This window comes from Streptopelia decaocto (genome assembly GCF_964273445.1).
Source record: "Streptopelia decaocto genome assembly, chromosome: 11".
In the NCBI taxonomy this organism is placed as follows: Eukaryota; Metazoa; Chordata; class Aves; order Columbiformes; family Columbidae; genus Streptopelia; species Streptopelia decaocto.
The window spans coordinates 7,967,678-7,976,831 of NC_138666.1; the positions used below are offsets into that span (position 1 = coordinate 7,967,678).

General features: G+C 41.9%; 1 long non-coding RNA gene across 1 annotated transcript; it reads right to left on the reverse strand.

Annotated features, from left to right (window-relative positions):
• Positions 1 to 235: 235 nt before the first annotated feature.
• Positions 236 to 8,896, reverse strand: LOC309444906. The gene is made up of 3 exons (XR_014185178.1): positions 8,851 to 8,896; positions 932 to 1,039; positions 236 to 496 (listed from the first exon to the last, which is right to left on the reverse strand). It is a non-coding gene; the product is annotated as an uncharacterized lncRNA (long non-coding RNA).
• Positions 8,897 to 9,154: the final 258 nt, after the last annotated feature.

The window sequence follows — 9,154 nt, forward strand, 5'->3', positions numbered from 1 at the left end:
CATATTCCCAGGGGCAAATGTCAGGAATAATTGCATGCAAATTGCACTGGAGTCATGTTAACGCACCCATTGCCACCCAAGGGCTCCTGAAGGGTTAATATCGAGGGCTCGCTGGAGTTCAGTTAATTTACAACTGGAGACCTTTATCATCTCACACTGACATTGAGGGCTCACATTTCGCACTTAATTACTTGTTCAGCAATCACGCCTGGAAGAGATAGATGTGTTTCTGTGTTTAGCCCATGCAGCTGTGAATTGTTTATTTACTTATCGTCAGGCCGGGAATGGCTGCAATTTAAAGGTTCAGATCTCTGCTACCCTGAGCGGTGCAGGTCTTCCTTTAAACATTTCCATATTGCCGTGGTGGAATTTCGCTGGAGATACCCGTCTTGTCCTTGTGTTCCGGGTAATGGGCCAGCAGGTGTTACTGGTTATCGGTGACTGTGATTATTTACGCTAAACAACCGCTGCCAAATTCACAATCACAGCTGAGGATCTGTGGAGATAAATTTTGGAAGGTAAAAAAGCAGGCCAAGGAGATGAAGCGAGATGAATTCCAGTAACTCAGCTTCTGGGGAACGAGTCCATCCCCTATCCCTGCGCTGGAATAGCTGAATCACAGCAGCTTCAAACAGTGGCTCACAGCAATTCACAGGCCAAATGGTGTAATTACAATTTGAGCTGTCAAATGGTGACCAGATGGCTTTATCTGTCACACCAGAGGCCTAAGAAGTTGGTAGGTGTGACCTTTCCACATACCAATCCACCTGCGCAGCTCTGCAAAGCCTGTGTTCCTGGCACACCCAGCCCTGTGCACTGATCCCTGTCCTTGGCTTTGATAATTTTCTAGCAGAGCTGGGTAAAACCAACAGCATCGATATCTACAGGGCTACCAGGCTGTATAACCCTTAAATGCTAATACAGCACCCACCAGTAATGTCACTGGGTTCCTTCGTGGTGGATGCAGGGGGTTGCTGGGGTAGAAAGATGGGGGGATGCCCCCCGTTACTCCTTTGGGGGTTACAGACCTCCCATCTACCTAGGAAAGAAAGAATCACGCAGGGCAAGAGAATATTAGTTCAATGGCTGGCTGACAAGATATATCTCAGAAGGAAAATTGGTGAAACTCCCTTCCAAGAGGGAGTAGCCAAAGTGGTTTGTCCGGACATCACCAGCTCACGTGTAGGCAGAGCTGTGATGCAAAAATGCTGCATTGCAGCTTCCCTTGTGATGGGCAGGATGGAGGAGTTACTGGAGGAAACAGGAGGGACACATCACCTAAAAAAAAACAGGGTGGTTCCTGGAGGGTGACCCTGGGCAAACCCCGGGCCAGTTTCCCAGCAGAAACCAGCTCCCGAGGTGAGGTGCTTGCTGGGGAGAAAGAACATCCTCACAACCTGGCCATGGCCAGTGGCAGCAGCCAGACCCCGCGGGAAAGCACACAGCTTCACAGCAGGTCTCAGATTAGAGCGGTATTAAAAATAAGGACTTCAAGTTTGATGTTAACCCCAGTGAATTATGCTTGTGGGCAGGTGGAAGGGCTGACATACACCAGCAGCAGAGTTTCTGCCTCAAGGCTCTTGCAAAAACCAACTGCTTTCGATTTAAAGAAAAGCCTTTCCTGTCCCACATTCTTATGAGAAACACACATTTCTCACAGTCCCAAAGTTATTTCTATCTCACAGATGAGGAGAAGGGGATTCAAGCTGACAAGGAGCACAGCAAGGGAGGCTCATGCAAACAGGTGGTGCTTCCTAATATTTTTTTCTAGTATCATCAGCACTGCTGCTGTAACAAATCACCGATCTCTGAAGATGGAACATCATTAAAATGGTTTGATAATCAGATGTAACAAACAACAGATCAGAACTTTCTGGGTTTGTAGAAGTACAAGGGGTATTACTGGGCATACATAAACAAATACAAATGCAGATAACTCCCAGGTGGGTTGAATTTTCTCAGAAACAATCTTATGTGTCACTTCAGTAAAGCCAAAGAAAGAAGAAAAGAACCTAGATAGGTATAATTCAATTACACAAAATCCTGGAATTTGATGAGAGACAAAGAAAAAAAAAAGAGACAGAAAGAAAAAGAAAATGAAATTAAAATGTCAAAAGAGCAGTGAGCTGCTTAATTCAACATTCATTTTTGGGTGCGTTCACGGTTGTGTCGGCAGTGCATCCATGTATGCACCGAAGCAAAAACACTGCAAAAATGGAAAACCCCCAAAACACAACTTCGACAAAGGACTGAAATGAACAGCTCAGGAATTCTGCAGGATTTACAGAAGAGCATTGCAAGGCAGAAACAATTACAATCAAAAGCTGAGCCAGTAACACCCCTGTACGTTCCAGCTCTCCAGGGCTGGGAATTGCTCCGCGAGCTGGATCTGTGCAAATGGCACGAGCGAGTTGCACCCAGCCAGCTCCTGGGGTGGTCACCTCCACCAACACAGAAAATGGAAAGCAAAATTTGTTTCTTTCAGTATTTTGCTTTTTTTCCTCCTTTTAAAATTTTTGCTTCAGCTGACTCTGGTCTGACAGGTTGTGGCAGCACCCGCGTGTTCAGGGTTGCAGCCTCAGCTCAGGGAAATGGGGATTTTCAGTGAACTATGAAAATTTAACTCAGACAAATCTCACCCTGATTTAACAGACACAAAATGACAGAAGGTAACTATTGGTTATCTATCAGCTTTCCAGGCCGTCAGAGGGATTATTGCTGAGCTGCAAATAAAAAGATTAGAGAGATTAAAGGCAACGGGTGCAACAAGCTGCTTTGAAGACAAGCGTGGAGGGTAAGCACGAGCATCCCCTCTGCCGGTTCCCCAGCACTTAAGTCAGGCTTTTCCCACACAAAAAATTAACTGAGAGCCTGAGGGGATCCAAGGAGACAAGGTGGCCTGGGAAGGATGCACCAGGGTCCTGTTGGGTGCCATAGGATTCTGGTCCAAATGTAAAACGTATGGAGGGAGAGGGAGGACCCGGTATCACCAGGATGTTCCATTATTATTTTTGCCTTGCACACACACAGCACTGGCTATTGCAACCGACTGGCTCAGTAATAACATCATTCTCAAACTCATGTTTTGTACCAGGCTTTTAACACTGGAGCACATGCACTTCTGCAGGTGATGCCTCTTGGGCTCTGGGACCCAAGGGCAGAGGGGGGACCGTGTATTCTGACAGTTGCTCATCACCACCCCACATTTCAAAGAGATTTTTATCTATCGGGCATGGAAGATTTCCCAGACTGTTTATATTAAGAGCAGCTTTTGAAGCCAGCAATGAATATTACTATATTACTGAAAGGAATCAAAAGCTAAAGTGCCTGCGTGTACAGTTAATCTATCCAAACAGAAAATGTTTCTTAAAAAATTACGGCACTATTTTTATAACAAACCTCAGCCAAACTCAAAACTGAATAAATATAATATGGTCTTTTAAAACCAATTTATTTTTTTAATCGTGGGCAAAAATACTTTCCTTGCTTTCATTCATCAGCTAATACTTCAGCCCCTCTCCCCCCCCCCCGTATTTGAGCGCATAGATTTGCCTGTGATGGGATTCCTGCTTCGGAGACGTTGGGATTGAAACACCTCCCGAGGCTGGTGGGAATGCGGATGCGAGCACGTTAAATTACTATCACGGCCAGTCTGTGGTTTTTATCTCTTTTTAACAAAACCATGAATAGCGCAAGAAAATGCCTCAAAGAGACCAATAGTGATGGGAAAGGCAGCGACGTTAAAGCCGTGATCCATCAAGACCCTAAATAAAGGCAGGGCCGTATGTATTTCTATAGGATTGTGCAAGGGCGTTTATTTCTACTCATATGCTCTCAAGGCAGGAATAAAATTGACAACTTTTTATTATTATAAACTGGCCTGTACAGTCATTGTAATGTAATTTTCACTGGGGTAGCTTATAGCAGAGTTTGGCCCTTCAATTTTTTTTTTTAATTATTATTATCATTGTTATTATTATTATTATTACTATTTTATTTTAACTAGGATAGCTGTGCAGAACTTTTCCTGGAGTTTTTAAGCACTTATTTAGACTTGCATCATTGCCCAAGACCACAATTTGAATCTCTCAAGCCTCATCCCACGATCTTTTACCCCCCTAAACACGGTGCATATTTGATTCTCTCATTAAGAAGAGTCTAACCAAACAATTTGCAGGATGCGAGTACCCTAAAGTGTAGTTAATAATTACTAGAGGAGACGGCACTCGGTGATGAATAGGCAAACGGAGTAACCTGACCCCTGAGAGCTTACACATCCCCTTTCTGTTTGTTTGTTTGTTCTGCTGAACTTTCCAAGAGTTTCAGCTACAATCAAACCTGGGGCCTCATGGTGCTAGAAACAGCCGTGAAAATGCTTTAATTCCTATCTCCACATTGATCATTTGTCTATGCATTTTTTAAGAGGGGATGGTTCAAGTTGCAAGCTGTCACAGAAAAATGTATTTCAATTTCTTCCATCTGATTTTCTTGTATGAAAGAGAAACTGTGTTTGGGTGCTGCGCTGTTTGCCCAGCATATTCTGCTGCTCTGCTAAAGGTCAAAAGCAGGTAATGTATGTTGAAATTTCCACAGACCAGGGTAAGCTCTAAGGTTGTTGACTTTGATATCAGTTTTCTCTTACCCGGAGGAAAGAAAAAAAAAAAATCATTCCAGCTCTTCATTGATTTTTCATGGAAATTCACCCATTTATCCTTGTTTAAGATCTGGTCTCTGATTTCTCCCTGATTATCGTATCCCTCTGCCCTCAAGATGAAGTCTTGCTTTGTTTCAGCTCAGGGCGATTATATCATTATTACTGCACCCAGCACAGGACAAAAATTCCAGTTTGCTGGAACATGGGTGATGAATGACAGGGGTTACTTCAGAAAAACAAACAAACAAACAAACAGCCCAGTAAATGCCCCTTAATATAAAGGAAAAATAATGAAAGCAAAAGTTACACAAAGCTTGCAATGGGAAGGTGAAGTGCCTGTGCCTTTGTGCAGAAGATGCCCATGAGCTCAGCCTTGCAGAATTAACCACTGGGATGAGTTTAAATGCTGCTTTTGGAAATGACACTTCTCTCTGGCTGCGGGGGGTTTGTTTTAGCTCTTCCCTGGCTTCAGCCCTTCTGCTTTCAGATGCAAACTGATACAAGGGGAAACAAAAAAAACAAAACAAAACTGCTTTGCATTTCTACAACTTGAGATAATACAACAATTTTGTGGTCCCCCTCCTGAATCCGCAAGGGGTAAAAATGACCTTTAAAAAAACAACATTTTGATCATCATCATGCTTAATTGGTGCAGAACTGCATTAGGATGTTCCCATTGGGCTCCCCAGAGTTAAAGCCACTTTTCTTCAGATATATTGATGTAGATGTTGGTATTAGTTCATCGTCGTGGTTCTTGCAGATGTTACAGGGAAAGTATTTAAAACTGACATCTTAAAATGTGTCTGGGACACAAACACAGAATTTATTATTGCTGGAGTCTAGAAATCTAAGGTATCACAGTGAATTTGTTTTAGTAATTGTCATTGACTCGCATACACAAAGAGAAGTGCCATTATGTGCCCACCACATTTAAAAATAAAAAGTGCTTTTCAAAACTTCGGTGGTCAAAATAGCCAGAATATTCCCTCCCATGAGAGCACAGGAAAGCAGTCTGGGTTATTAAAAGAAGTCCAAGAAATCAGACTTTTAACGTTTGCTCAGAAAATTAATCCAGGAAAAGAAAGGTACAGTAAAGTAGACAAAAGTGGAAAAAAATGTAGCCTAAAATAAAAATTTTTTTTTCTAGATAAAAAAACACAAATGCTTTAAAATCTATTTAGCCATTAGTATGCATAGATATTTCATCATATATATATATGTATATATATATAGATATATATATGTATGTATAAAGCTAACATTTCCCATACAGCTTTATCAGTCATAACTTTGACAAAATATGCAATTCAGTCTTTATGAATCAGGATGTTTTAAAGCCACTCAAGGAAACTCCTTCTTTAAATACAGTGGCTTGAGATTAAAACACAGATTTAATTCTTTAGAACACTTTTCCCAAATGAGAATAAAGATGAAGTCTGCCCTTTAAATTAAATGACAGCAAGTAGTCAGGGGAAAACAAAACAAAACAAAACAAACAATAGCAAACAGTTTGAGATTGATTCTGCTCCTGCTAAACCTCATTGTAAATAATGGACTGGCTCTAATTCAGTTAATGAGATTTCACCAGTGTAAATTAAATTAGGCTAATTATTTTGATTAAAGCAATCTATATCTTTGTAAACAAAATAGAGGGTTTTTTAACAATTAAAGGATTTTTTTTCAATTGAAAAAATGCTGTCATGAGATGTAAAAGCAGAACTCCCATGGACAGAATATTACTGTGAGTAGAAATATATTTTCTTAATTGATTTATATTTAATTATGTTTTAGAATTTTAATTATTTTTATTATTTAAAATACTATCTAGAATCTCTCAGATCAAAACCAATTTGTGCTATATACATTCAAAAAGCAGTTTTTTCTTACTGTCATCATGGCTTTGCACAGTGTACAACATACCCACAATTTGTAAGCGTGCAAAATTCCTTTGCCAGTGCACACAGCTACCTCACAAGATAAGGGCTTAGTTATCCAGGTGTTTCAACCTTTAGAAAACAGGAAAGGGTTCTGTATAATCTGTTATACATTAGGTTTGATTGTTATGGTTTTTAAGTGCTGCATAATAACCAATTATTTTTATAACCCCTCTGATTGCATGAAAAAGTAGATACCATGTGCACCGTTTAGGGCAAGAGAGCATTGATTTTCATTCTTGCTACAAAAAACCTACCCGATAAAATTATTAAACTGTGTGTTGATAAAGTAAATTGTACTGTAAGGATATAGCAAGTGCTGAAAAGATAAATACTCTTGCAATTGCAACAGAAATACGTGACCAGTGCATGAAGCCTCCTTGTCCCTCTCGCTCTGCCAAAGTAGCAATGCCACCTAATGGAGATGCTGAGCAGGGGATTTTTTTCCCTGATAGCAATCTTTCCTTAGCTTTAACAGCTTAAAAAATAATAATAATAAAAAAAAGAAAGATTTACAAAGCAATAGTTTCGATGGAAGAATAACAAAATCTTGTGGCAAAGGCTGGATAAATATTTTGATTGCTTTGCTAGATGTCAACACTTGAAACAAGTCGCGCTGTCCCAACCCATCCCTGTCTCGTGGACCGATGCACGTGGGCCTTCAAGTACAAGTTTTGGTTTTCTATGGGGTGCACGGCTGATGCGGTAGCTTAGATTTATTATCCTCGTAGAAATCCACCATTCCTGTCAGGCAGCAAACTTGGAGACGTGACCCGCCGACAAAGCGACGTGCAAATACACTCAGATGCGCTAATCCCTGCTCGCTGGCACGTGGTCTTGACACGTTTTCACCTTCCCCATCACTCACAAGTGGCCGTTTGCACAGAAATGCACATGGAGAAACCAAGACTGGGATGCGGAGACAGAGAATAAACACGTCCTTGCCTTAAACTGCTCTTTGCACATTGTATTTGCTTTCTACGGTGTTACAAACATCCGCGTGTGGATGCACCTTCCCGGGAATACTTTTCTATATGTATTCATAGGCAGGCATCAGTGCTGACAAACATGTGCATGGTTATTTTATACACATGTATGGAAATATAGGGGGAACTTTGGGCATAGACCAGACCCAGGGGAAACTCTTTCCAATTCAAGCAAATTATGCTGTGTTTTCACTGGTGCAGCAAATGAAGTTTGATCAAATTTTAGGACTGACTCCCAAACCAGGCCCTAATTTGAAGATGATTTAAGATTTCCGCCCTAGTTAAATACCACTGGACGTCAAACTATCAAAAAGCAGTTTGGATTTTGCTCCCCCCCCCTCCCCGTTGCAGCTGAACAAAGCACCATTCTCTCTGAGTCGTATGTATTTTCCTTTACACTGTACCCAAGATTTTCCCGTAATTTATTTCTGTAGGGCCTGATCCAAAGCTCCCGCTGATTTCAGATTTGGGACAGGGCTCTGCTCATCTTCAGCTCCTGACCTGATGCAGACAAGTCTGAAGTCAGTGCTGATTTGCATGATAAACATCAGGCCACACAAAATAATTTAGAAGGGCGGCTGGGGAGGACAGATGGTAATTTTCTGTAAAGTGTGCTATGCTTATGCTAAGGCTTGCACACACACCCCACCTATTTCAAACATATTCTAATATGGTAAGGTTAGGGAGAAAAAATCAACCATAAGAAAGAAACAGTTTTAAAAGCAGCAGGATTACAGGCAGCAGTAAAAAACAGCAGAGCTGGGGAAAAAAAAAGGGGGGGGGGCGCAAAAAAGTACTAAAAAAGATGCAAAGGGGAGCTTTGCTGATTTCAACAAAATTTTGAAATAATAGTAAAATAAATTCAGAGAAGCACAACAGAAAACTCGAAGCAAATAAAAGTGAGTGGAACACATTTCCATGTTTACTTTTCTTTCTGCAGTTGGATTCCTTCTTGTAGCCACAAGAACTCTAAGGATAGGACGCGAAATGGGAAATAAAAGACAAGGAAAAGAAAAAAAAAAAAAAAAGGGTTTTTTTAAAAGCAATTTAAGGCAAAGGAAGCAAAGCCGAAGGCTCCAGGCTGGGCTGGCGGAGCAGCAGCTCTGAGCAGCGGTGCCGCTTCCCGCCTTGTCCCAGGAGCCCGGCGAGATTCGGGATTTTGCAAAGGCAGAAGCGGGGAAGGGGATGGTGCAAGCCCTGGGCTCGGAGGGGAGGAAGAGGAAGAGGAGGAGGGTTTCAGGAAGGGAAGAGGGAAGAGAAAAAGTCCAGTACATACAGCTCGATGCGTCCACCAGCCCCCAGCCTCTGCTTCTCTCTCTCTCTCCCTCTTAAGTCAAAAAGGAAATGCGGTTCTTTTTTCTTTTTTTTCTTTTTTTTTTCTTTTTTTTTTTTTTTTTTCCAGAATCAGAAAACGAACCATCAGGAAGTTGGCAAAATCTCTAACTAAACAATCAACCGAGGGAAATGCAACAAATTCGCGCGGGCCGGCCGCTTTGGCGGGGAGGGGAGTGCGGGCCGGCCGCAGCCCCGCGTAGCGCAGCGCAGGGAGCGCAGGGCGCTGCGCACCTCCAGCGCTGCTC